The sequence below is a fragment of the Oncorhynchus tshawytscha genome, unplaced genomic scaffold (assembly GCF_018296145.1).
Source record: "Oncorhynchus tshawytscha isolate Ot180627B unplaced genomic scaffold, Otsh_v2.0 Un_contig_9684_pilon_pilon, whole genome shotgun sequence".
Classification (NCBI taxonomy): domain Eukaryota; kingdom Metazoa; phylum Chordata; class Actinopteri; order Salmoniformes; family Salmonidae; genus Oncorhynchus; species Oncorhynchus tshawytscha.
In genome coordinates this window covers 1-12,500 of record NW_024608392.1, presented here as the reverse complement: position 1 = coordinate 12,500, position 12,500 = coordinate 1, and the positions used below count along the sequence as shown (strand labels likewise).

General features: G+C 44.0%; 1 long non-coding RNA gene across 1 annotated transcript in view; it reads left to right on the top strand.

Annotated features, from left to right (window-relative positions):
• The window catches only part of LOC121843495, a 16,323-nt gene extending 7,291 nt beyond the window's left edge, over nt 1–9,032 (top strand). The window contains exon 3 of the long non-coding RNA XR_006081594.1: nt 8,915–9,032. This is a non-coding gene — a long non-coding RNA (uncharacterized LOC121843495). The remainder of the gene's footprint in view (nt 1–8,914) is intronic.
• Nucleotides 9,033–12,500: the final 3,468 nt, after the last annotated feature.

Below are 12,500 nucleotides of genomic sequence, written 5' to 3'. Positions count from 1 at the left end.
ACTGTCATCCGTCTCCTATTGTAGTGGACACTGGACACAACTAGCTGCTACCACCTGTAACAGAGAACCTGTTTATCTGTCTCTGGGCACCACAGTGTGTTGTCTGGTCAGGCTCTGGGGTCAGTGACATGCTGTTTCATATGACAGAGTCCTTCACTAATGATTCCCTATTGATTCCATGTCTGTCTGTATGGGTCAGCTCCGTGCTCTACTCCAAATGGCATCAGATTAGCTTTTAGTTACCTAATTAGGAAAAAACAAGGTGTTTCATTTGAGCGTGTTAAAATCCAGATTAGTGAATTTGTATGTGCAGGGAGAGATTCTGATGAGAGTGTCAGAAAAACAGTTCAATAAAACCCAAACAGATGGTTGTGTTTTCATTTACCTGCAACAATGGAGTACATTCTTACAACGAGAGGTTTCAAAGGGTTCTTCTGCTGTCCCCATAGGAGGACCCTTTTGAGTTCCAAGTAGAACCCTTTTGGTTTTTTGAGACAAGATAGTAGCTACTAAACAATTGGATACCACGAAATTGGGGAGAAAAGGGGAAGGGAAAGCCAGCCGCACCAATGTGTCGGAGGATACACCGTGCACCTGGCGACCTGGTTAGCGTGCACTGCGCCCGGCCCGCCACAGGAGCCGCTGGTGCGCGATGAGACAAGGATATCCCTACCGGCCAAACCCTCCCTAACCCGGACGACGCTAGGCCAATTGTGCGTTGCCCCACGGACCTCCCGGTCGCGGCCGGCTGCGACAGAGCCTGGGCTCGAACCCAGAGTCTCTGGTGGCACAGCTAGCGATGCAGTGCCCTAGACCACTGCGCCACCCGGGAGGCAAAGAACCCTTTTAAGGTTCTAGATAGCACCTTTTTTTCATAGAATGTAGAGTGTAGAGTGGTCATAATGGCCTGTGTTGTTAATGCTACTGTGTTCATTTTAAATCCATGTCTGGGGTTTCATTTAGGCCTGGATGAGTAGAATGAGGAACATATTGACATTCTATGTAAACCTAATTCACATTATCCAAAGAACTCTTGGTCAATATCTCTTCTCTAATCCCCACATTTGTGGTATTTAACATGACAGTACTCTCAACCAACTTCGACTGAACGGCACCGAATGTATACTGCAGCCTCATTCTCCACATGGTGTGATGGAGGACTAGCAGAACAGAGTCTTAATATTTAAATACCATCAGCAGGGATTACCATGCTGGTAACAGATAAATGTTCAAAAAAGAGGAAGCTAGGCCTTAGTCAGGTAGGTGAGCAGCGTGCCGAGAGAGGGAAGACAGACAGACAGACATACAGACAGACATACAGACAGGTAAAGGGCTCAGAGGATTCAGGGGTAAGTGCTATCTGCCACAACAGAAGACTCCTCACATGGAGGAGAGGAGAGGAGAGGGAGGAGAGGAGAGGGAGGAGAGGAGAGAGGGAGGAGAGGAGAGAGGGATGAGAGGAGAGAGAGATGAGAGAAATGAGGAGAGAGGGATGAGGAGAGAGGGATGAGAGGGATGAGGAGAGGGAGATGAGAGGAATGAGGAGAGATGGATGAGAGGAGAGAGGGATGGGGAGAGAGGGATGAGAGGAGAGAGATGAGAGGGATGAGAGGAGAGAGATGAGAGGAAGGGATGAGAAGAGAGATGAGAGGAAGGGATGAGAGGAGAGGAGAGATAAAACCACTTGAAAGGGCTGCTTGTTTTTGTAGAGTTGTCTGTTCTAATGTATATTGTAATGTAACTGTCATGGAGTCACTTTGTGTTTAATCACTGAGAAGTGAGAGAATGGTAGGGAACAGGTGGAGTAATGACATGCTGATAGCCAAGGGTGAATAATGACCTGCTGATAGCCAAGGGTGAATAATGACATGCTGATAGTCAAGGGTGAATAATGACCTGCTGATAGCCAAGGGTGAATAATGACCTGCTGATAGCCAAGGGTGAATAATGACCTGCCGATAGCCAAGGGTGAATAATGACATGCTGATAGTCAAGGGTGAATAATGACCTGCTGATAGCCAAGGGTGAATAATGACATGCTGCCAAGGGTGATAGCTGATAGTCAAGGGTGAATAAGGACCTGCTGATAGCCAAGGGTGAATAATGACATGCTGATAGCCAAGGGTGAATAATGACCTGCTGATAGCCAAGGGTGAATAATGACATGCTGATAGCCAAGGGTGAATAATGACCTGCTGATAGCCAAGGGTGAATAATGACATGCTGATAGCCAAGGGTGAATAATGACATGCTGATAGCCAAGGGTGAATAATGACCTGCTGATAGCCAAGGGTGAATAATGACATGCTGATAGCCAAGGGTGAATAATGACATGCTGATAGTCAAGGGTGAATAATGACCTGCTGAAGGGTAGACATGCAAGGGTGAATAATGACATGCTGATAGCCAAGGGTGAATAATGACATGCTGATAGTCAAGGGTGAATAATGACATGCTGATAGTCAAGGGTGAATAATGACATGCTGATAGCCAAGGGTGAATAATGACATGCTGATAGCCAAGGGTGAATAATGACATGCTGATAGCCAAGGTGAATAATGACATGCTGATAGCCAAGGGTGAATAATGACCTGCTGATAGCCAAGGGTGAATAATGACCTGCTGATAGCCAAGGGTGAATAATGACATGCTGATAGCCAAGGGTGAATAATGACATGCTGATAGCCAAGGGTGAATAATGACATGCTGATAGCCAAGGGTGGATAATGACATGCTGATAGCCAAGGGTGAATAATGACCTGCTGATAGCCAAGGGTGAATAATGACATGCTGATAGCCAAGGGTGAATAATGACATGCTGATAGCCAAGGGTGAATAATGACCTGCTGATAGCCAAGGGTGAATAATGACATGCTGATAGCCAAGGGTGAATAATGACCTGCTGATAGCCAAAGGGTGAATAATGACCTGCTGATAGCCAACCAAGGGTGAATAATGACCTGCTGATAGCCAAGGGTGAATAATGACATGCTGATAGCCAACCAAGGGTGAATAATGACATGCTGATAGCTGAATAATGACCTGATAGCCAAGGGTGAATAATGACCTGCTGATAGCCAAGGGTGAATAATGACCTGCTGATAGCCAAGGGTGAATAATGAATGATAGCCAAGAATAATGACCTGCTGATAGCCAAGGGTGAATAATGACATGCTGATAGCCAAGGGTGAATAATGACATGCTGATAGCCAAGGGTGAATAATGACATGCTGATAGCCAAGAGGGAATAATGACATGCTGATAGCCAAGGGTGGAATAATGACATGCTGATAGCCAAGGGTGAATAATGACATGCTAAGCCAAGGGTGACATGCTGCTGATAGCCAAGAGGGAATGACATGCTAATGAATAATGACCTGCTGATGCTGATAGCCAAGGGTGAATAATGACATGCTGATAGCCAAGGGTGAATAATGACATGCTGATAGCCAAGGGTGAATAATGACATGCTGATAGCCAAGAGGGAGTAATGACATGCTGATAGCCAAGGGTGAATAATGACATGCTGATAGCCAAGGGTGAATAATGACATGCTGATAGCCAAGGGTGAATAATGAATGACATGCTGATAGCCAAGGGTGAATAATGACATGCTGATAGCCAAGGGTGAATAATGACATGCTGATAGCCAAGGGTGAATAATGACATGCTGATAGCCAAGGGTGAATAAGCCAAGACATGCTGATAGCCAAGGGTGAATAATGACATGCTGATAGCCAAGGGTGAATAATGACATGCTGATAGCCAAGGGTGAATAATGACATGCTGATAGCCAAGGGTGAATAATGACATGCTGATAGCCAAGGGTGAATAATGACATGCTGATAGCCAAGGGTGAGATGACATGCTGATAGCCAATAATAATGACATGCTGATAGCCAAGGGTGAATAATGACATGCTGATAGCCAAGGGTGAATAATGACATGCTGATAGCCAAGGGTGAATATAGCCAAGGGTGAATAATGACATGCTGATAGCCAAGGGTGAATAATGACATGCTGAAGGGTGAATAATGACATGCTGATAGTGGGTGAATAATGACATGCTGATAGCCAAGGGTGAATAATGACATGCTGATAGCCAAGGGTGAATAATGACATGCTGATAGCCAAGGGTGAATAATGACATGACATGCTGATAGACCAAGCCAAGGGTGAATAATGACATGCTGATAGCCAAGGGTGAATAATGACATGCTGATAGCCAAGGGTGAATAATGACATGCTGATGAAGGGTGAATAATGACATAATGACATGCTGATAGCCAAGGGTGAATAATGACAAGGGTGAATAATGACATGCTGATAGCCAAGGGTGAATGACATGCTGATAGTCAAGGGTGAATAATGACCTGCTGATGTATAATGACATGCTGATAGCCAAGGGTGAATAATGACATGCTGATAGCCAAGGGTGAATAATGACATGCTGATAGCCAAGGGTGAATAATGACATGCTGATAGCCAAGGGTGAATAATGACATGCTGATAGCCAAGGGTGAATAATGACATGCTGATAGCCAAGGTGAATAATGACATGCTGTGCCAAGAATAATGTAATGAAATGCATCACATGATGAAGGAATCCTTCAGCTACTGTGAATAATCATGCTGGTAGCCAAGAATAATGACTGCTGACCAAGGGTCACAATAGTGTTCCATTGTTCCTGAATAATGACTGCTGGAAGCCAAGGGTGAATAATGACCTCCACATGCCCAAGGGTGAATAATGACATGCTGATAGCCTGAATAATGACATGCTGTTAGCCAGAGCAAATGGATAGCCAAGGGATGTGTTAGCCAAGGAGATAATAATGACATGCTGACATAGCCAAGGGTGATAATGACAGATCTCATGCTGACAGCTGAGTAAGGCTGACAGATGCTCCCATGCTGATAGCCAAGGGTACACATGCGAGGGCCAAGGGGGACATGCTGATAGCCAAGGGTGATCTACCAGCCAAGGGTGAATAATGACATGCTGATAGCCAAGGGTCAATAATGACATGCTGATAGCCAAGGGTGCCATGCTGATAGCCAAGGGTGAATAATGACATGCTGATAGCCAAGGGTGAATAATGACATGCTGATAGCCAAGGGTCATGCTGATAGTCAAGGGTGTATAATGACATGCTGATAGCCAAGGGTGGATAATGACATGCCTGATAGCCAAGGGTGAATAATGACATGCTGATAGCCAAGGGTGAATAATGACATGCTTAGCCAAGGGTGAATAATGACATGCTGATAGCCAAGGGTGAATGACAAATAGCCACGGGTGGAGAATGAAATGCATCACATCTGGACCTTCAGCTAAATCAATCCTGACTCACAATAGTGTTCCATTGTTCAACTCAGCCACGGGTGGAGTAATGAAATGCACATCATGAAGGAATCCTTCCCTGTATTCATCTGTGAATCGTTCATGTGGACAGTGTTCCTAGTCAGATCTCATGTACAAATGGCTGACAGATGCTTAAAGATGGCAAGAGGGTTGCTGGCATCAATATTCAGGTGCCACATACTTCTGGCATAGGCTTCAGTCTCACCGACGGTGTTAAATTGACAAAAGCAGAAGACTAATGTCCATCTGGACTAATAAACATCCTCCTCCGTCAACTCATCATGTGCAGTGAGTCAGACAGACAAATGGAAAGTTTAAAGATGTCTTTTTTGTTTCTTCCAAGGTGGTTTTAAATACCTCACATTATATTCACATCTAGTATCCAGACATTATTTAATTGTCTTTTCTGTTTCCCAGGTGGTTTTAAATACCTCACATTATATTCACATCTAGTATCCAGTTATTATTTAATTGTCTTTTCTATTTCCCAGGTGGTTTTAAATACCTCACATTATATTCACATCTAGTCATAACCATAACTGCCATAACTGTTTAAGGTGTCACCAAATGTCTCTATTCATTACAAACCTGTTTATACACACGGTTAGATAAAACACTAGAGATCAATGTGTCGGAGGAAACACCGTACACCTGGCGACCTAGTCAGCGTGCACTGTGCCCGGCCCGCCACAGGAGTCGCTAGTGCGCGGTGAGACAAGGACATCCCTGCCGGCCAAACCCTAATCCGGACGAAGCTGGGCCAATTGTGCGCCACCCGTGGGCCTCCCGGTCGCGGCCGGCTGTGACAGAGCCTGGACTCGAACACAGAATCTCTGGTGGCACAGCTAGTGATGCAGTACCTTAGACCACTGCGCCACCCGGGAGGCCCTATTATCATTTTTTTTATGTATACATTTGCAAAAATTCTAAAAACCTGTTTTCGCTTTGTCATTATGGGGTATTGTGATGTCATTATGGGGTATTGTGATGTCATTATGGGGTATTGTGATGTCATTATGGGGTATTGTGATGTCATTATGGGGTATTGTGATGTCATTATGGGGTATTGTGTGTAGATGGATGAGGAACAAAAAATATGTCGTCCATTTTAGAGTAAAGCTGTAACGTAACAAAACGTGGAAAAAGTCAAGGGATCTAAATACACTGTGTTTACTGAACACAGAAACAACCCCCAGATGAGTTCCTATCAGGTTTATAGGAGATATGTACTCAACACAGAAACAACCCCCAGATGAGTTCCTATCAGGTTTATAGGAGATATTTACTGAACACAGAAACAACCCCCAGATGAGACCCTATCAGGTTTATAGGAGATATGTACTCAACACAGAAACAACCCCCAGATGAGTTCCTATCAGTTTAGTGATGATATACATTTATTTTACCTTTATATATATTCATATATTTATATATATTTATGTCTCTAACCTAAAAGCTTCCCTTTATCCTTCATCATTTATTTAAAGCTTATGCCAGATTGTATATAACTTTACATGCCTATATTCCTCCTAATTAACAGCTTCAAGTCCCTATATGGTAGATACTGTAGTATATTCATAGATTTATAGGCATGTAAAGATTACATTGGTACCCATTCTTCTACTTGCAAGGAGGAACAAACACCACTGTGTTTGTTGGCCTGGGCATTGAGCCTTGTCTTCTCAACTTCTTATTGTCTTCTCAACTTCTCATTGTCTTCTCAACTTCTCCTTGTCTTCTCAACTTCTCCTTGTCTTATCATCTTCTCATTGTATTCTCATCTCATTGTATTCTCATCTTCTCATTCTATTCTCATCTTCTCAACCTCTCATTGTCTTCTCAACTTCTCATTGTCTTCTCAACTTCTCATTGTCTTCTCAACTTCTCATTGTCCTCTCAACTTCTCATTGTCTTCTCAACTCAAAAGGTGGCAATGTAGTAGTGCTGTTCTGGTGACTAGTTTGTAGTTCAACTAACATAGAATGTAGACCAAGTAAATGGTGAAAGTGCTATGCAACAACCTTAAATAGTTTTGCGTCAATCTCAGATCGTAGTATTTCATCATACTACTGGAATGTCGTCTGTTCATAGCTGGGGAAAAAGAGTACCACTTTACATTTGGTTGTTCTTATTGGCTACAAGAAACACCATGCTGTTACATGGTACTAAAAAGTAAGAGCAGTTTCATGTAATGAAACAAAGTCACATTCTCTTCCTCATAGCAGCCTGCATATAGAAACAGCAGATAGCATCAATATCTAGCTATAGCCTAGCTGCGCTAACGTAATCCTAAGAGAATGTCTTCCACTGACTGTTCTTTCCATCGGGACGGCAGGTGAAGCTGATTGATTCTCCATCAACTGAGAGATCAAACATTTCCTGACTCTTAACAGTCTGCAGCACCTGTCTTTTTGAAAGGAAATGTCGATGCCGTCATCGACTTAGAAACGCTAGCCTGGAATCCCATCTGATTTGCTCTGTTTCACAATGATTTTACATGAAACAAAGTTTATCAGTTTGGATTTCAGGCTATAAAAATGCCCCCCTCCATCCTTACTAGTTTAAAAATGGTGTCTCAAAAAGTAAGAGAATATGACTGACATTTAAGAACCCTCTTTGTCTATAACTGTTTGTTTTGCAATATGTTATTGGACAACAACATGTTATTGGACAACAATATGTTATTCTACAACAATATGTTATTCTACAACAATATGTTATTCTACAACAATATGCTATTCTACAACAACATGTTATTCTACAACAATATGCTATTTTACAGCAATATGTTATTCTACAACAATATGCTATTCTACAACAATATGTTATTCTACAACAATATGCTATTCTACAACAATATGTTATTCTACAACAATATGCTATTCTACAACAATATGCTATTCTACAACAATATGCTACAACATATCTATTCAACAATATGCTATTCTACAACAATATGCTATTCTACAACAATATGTTATTCTACAACAATATGTTTTCTACAATAATATTTTCCAATATGTTTTCTACAATAATATTTATTCTACAACAATGTTTCTACAACAATATGTTTTACAACAATATGTTATTCTACAACAATATGTTATTCTACAACAATATGTTATTCTACAACAATATGTTTTCAACAATATGTATTCTACCAATATGTTTTCCAATATATTTTCCAATATGTTTTCCAATATATTTTCCAATATGTTTTCCAATTTGTTATTGTGTTATATCCAGAATGGGTTGTCTTTGTGGACGTCTGTTCAATGTCTGTGTGTGATTAACCTGGCTGATGTGTAGTACCGTAGTGGCACTAACACCTGCTGGAGATTGTATCTGCCTCCCAAATCTTACCATACTCCGTCTGTGGTCCACTACCTTCAATCAGAGTCCTATGGGCCCTGGTCAAAAGCAGTGCACTAAATAGAGAATATGGTGCTATTTGGGACAAAGTCTGTATTCAACATATTAATCATCAATACTCAAACTGTAACTGAATGAGTCAGTATTAATGATGGGTCTATTGTTGTTCTGTTTCAGTTCCAGCTCCCAGAAGATTACGTTTTAAAGTGCTGGGTACGAGCAAATTACATGTATCCTGGAAAGAGCCGAAAGGGAAAGTCGACGGCTATAGAGTTTTATACCAGAGTGAACCAGGTAGGAGTTCTAATCATCTGTCTATGCCTTTAGTTGATGTACGCATTCTACTGTATATAGTTCAGAATAGTAGAAGCTCTGTATGAGTCTGGTCCCATGCTGTATCAGTCTGGTTCCATGCTGTATGGGCTGTATCAGTCTGGTTCCATGCTGTATCAGTCTGTCCCATGCTGTATTGGCTTTATCAGTCTGGTTCCATGCTGTATCAGTCTGGTCCCATGCTGTATTGGCTGCATCAGTCTGGTTCCATGCTGTATGGGCATCAGTCTGGTCCCATGCTGTATGGGCTGTATCAGTCTGGTTCCATGCTGTATCAGTCTGGTCCCATGCTGTATCAGTCTGGTCTGTCTGGTTTCCATCTGTATCAGTCTGTCCCATGCTGTATCAGTCTGGTCCCATGCTGTATTGGCTGTATCAGTCTGGTTCCATGCTGTATCTGGTCCCATGCTGTATCTGTATCAGTCTGGTCCCATGCTGTATTGGCTGTATCAGTCTGGTCCCATGCTGTATGGGCTGGCTGTATCAGTCTGGTTCCATGCTGTATGGGCTGGTCTGGTTCCATGCTGTATGGGCTGTATCAGTCTGGTCCCATTCTGTATCAGTCTGGTCCATGCTGCTGTATGGGCTGTATCAGTCTGGTCCCATTCTGTATCAGTCTGGTTCCATGCTGTATGGGCTGTATCAGTCTGGTCCCATTCTGTATGGGCTGTATCAGTCTGGTTCCATGCTGTATCAGTCTGGCCAATGCTGTATGGGCTGTATCAGTCTGGTTCCTGGTTCCATGCTGTATGGGCTGTATCAGTCTGGTCCCATGCTGTGTATGGGCTGTATCAGTCTGGTCCCATTCTGTATGGGCTGTATTTGTATCAGTCTGGTCCCATGCTGTATGTATCAGGCTGTATCAGGGTTCTGTATCAGTCTGGTCAGCCATGCTGTATGGGCTGTATCAGTCTGGTCCCATGCTGTATGTATCAGTCTGGTCCCATGCTGTATGGGCTGTATCAGTCTGGTTCCATGTCTGGTTCTGTATGGGCTTTATCAGTCTGGTTCCATGCTGTATGGGCTGTATCAGTCTGGTCCCATGCTGTATGGGCTCCATCAGTCTGGTTCCATGCTGTATGGGCTGTATAAGTCAGTCTGGTCCCATGCTGTATAGGCTCAGTCTGGTCCCATACTGTATAAGTCTGGTCCCATGCTGTATCAGTCTGGTTCCATGCTGTATGGGCTGTATCAGTCTGGTTCCATGCTGTATGGGCTCAGTCTGGTTCCATGCTGTAGTCTGGTCCCATGCTGTATGGGGTCTGGTTCCATCAGTCTGTTCCATCAGTCTGGTTCCATGCTGTATGGGCTGTATCAGTCTGGTCCCATGCTGTATGGGTCTGGTTCCATGCTGTATGGGTTCCATGCTGTAGTCTGGTCCCTGTATGCTGTATCAGTATGGTTCCATGCTGTATATCAGTCTGGTTCCATCTGGTTCCATTCTGGTCTGGTCCCATGTATGGGCTGTATAAGTCTGGTCCCATGCTGTATGGGCTGTATCAGTCTGGTTCCATGCTGTATGGGCTTTATCAGTCTGGTTTATGCTGCTTATGGGCTGTATCAGTCTGGTTCCATGCTGTATCAGTCTGGTCCCATGCTGTATGGGCTCCATCAGTCTGGTTCCATGCTGTATCAGTCTAGTTCCATGCTGTATGGGCTGTATCAGTCTGATTCCATGCTGTATGGGCTGTATCAGTCTGGTCCCATTCTGTATGGGCGCCATCAGTCCTGGTCCCTTGCTGCATGGGCTGTATCAGTCTGGTTCCATGCTGTTTCAGTCTGGTCCCAGCTCTGTATTAGTCTGGTCCCATTCTGTATGTGGGCTGTATCAGGCTGGTTCCATGCTGTATCAGCCTGGTTTCATGCTGTATGGGCTGTATCAGTCTGGTTCCATGCTGTATCCAGCCTGGTTCCATGCTGTATGGGCTGTATCAATCTGGTCCCATGCTGTATCAGTCTGTCCCATGCTGTATGGGCTGCACAGTCTGTCCCATGCTGTGTGGGATGATATCAGTCTGGTTCCATTCCTGTATCAGTCTGGTTCGTGCTGTATGGGCTGTATCAGTCTGTCCCATGTTGTATCAGTCTGGTCCTACGTTGTATGGGCTGCACAGTCTTGGTTCCATGCTGTATGGGGTCTGGTATCAAATTGGTCCCATTCTGTATGGGCTGTATCAGTCTGGTTCCATGCTGTATGGGCTTTATCAGTCTGGTTCCATGCTGTATGGGCTCCATCAGTCTGGTTCCATGCTGTATCAGTCTAGTTCCATGCTGTATATGGGGCTGTATCAGTCTGGATTCCATGCTGTATGCTGTATCAGTTCAACCCATTCTGTATCAGTCTGGTTCCATTCTATCAGTCTGGTCCCATTCTGCATGGGCGGCATCAGTCTGGTCCTATTCTGTATCAGTCTGGTCCCATTCTGTATGGGCGCCATTAGTCTGGTCCCTTGCTGCATGGGCTATCAGTCTGGTTCCATGCTGCTGTATCAGTCTGGTCCCATTCTGTATTAGTCTGGTCCCATTCTGTAAGTGGGCTGGGGACAGGCTGGTCCTATGCTGTATCAGCCTGGTTCCGTGCTGTATGGGCTGTATCAGTCTGGTTCCATGCTGTATCAGCCTGGTTCCGTGCTGTATGGGCTGTATCAGTTTGGTCCCCATGCTGTATCAGTCTGGTCCCTTGCTGCATGGGCTGTATAAGTCTGGTCTCTTGCTGTATGGGCTGTATCAGTCCGTCCCATGCTGTATCAGCCTGGTTCCGTGCTGTATGGGCTGTATCAGTCTGGTTCCATGCTGTATCGTTCTGTTCCATGCGTATCGGTCTGGTTCCATGCTGTATCAGTCTGGGTCCTATGCTGTATGGGCTGTATCAGTTCGTTCCATGCTGTATGGGCTGTATCAGTCTGGTCTCCATGTTGTGTGGGCTGATATCGTCTGGTTCCATTCTGTATCAGTCTGTCCCATGCTGTATGGGCTGTGGCAAGCCTGTCCCATGCTGTATGGGTTGTACCAGTCTGGTTCCATGCTGTATGGGCTGTATCAGTCTGGTCCTATCTCTGTATGGGCTGTATCAGTCTGGTTCCATGCTGTATGGGTTACTGTCTGGTTCCATGCTGTGGCGGTTAAACAGTCTGTCCCATGCTGTATCATTATGGTTCCATGCTCTATCAGTCTGGTTCCATGAATAATCCGTCTGGGTCCATGCTGTATGGGCTATAGACAAGTCTTCATTTCTCTGCTGCTACGCCTTCATTCTACCAACCATTCTAGTGATCAACTGATCAAATATTCTTCTCAAGTGTTCCGATCAAAGGTGTCGACCTTACGAAATGCTGACTTACAGGCCCTGTAACCAACAATGCAGTTCAAGAAATAGAGTTAAGAAAATATTTACCACAACTCAAGTAAAAAAGAAGTAACACAATAAATA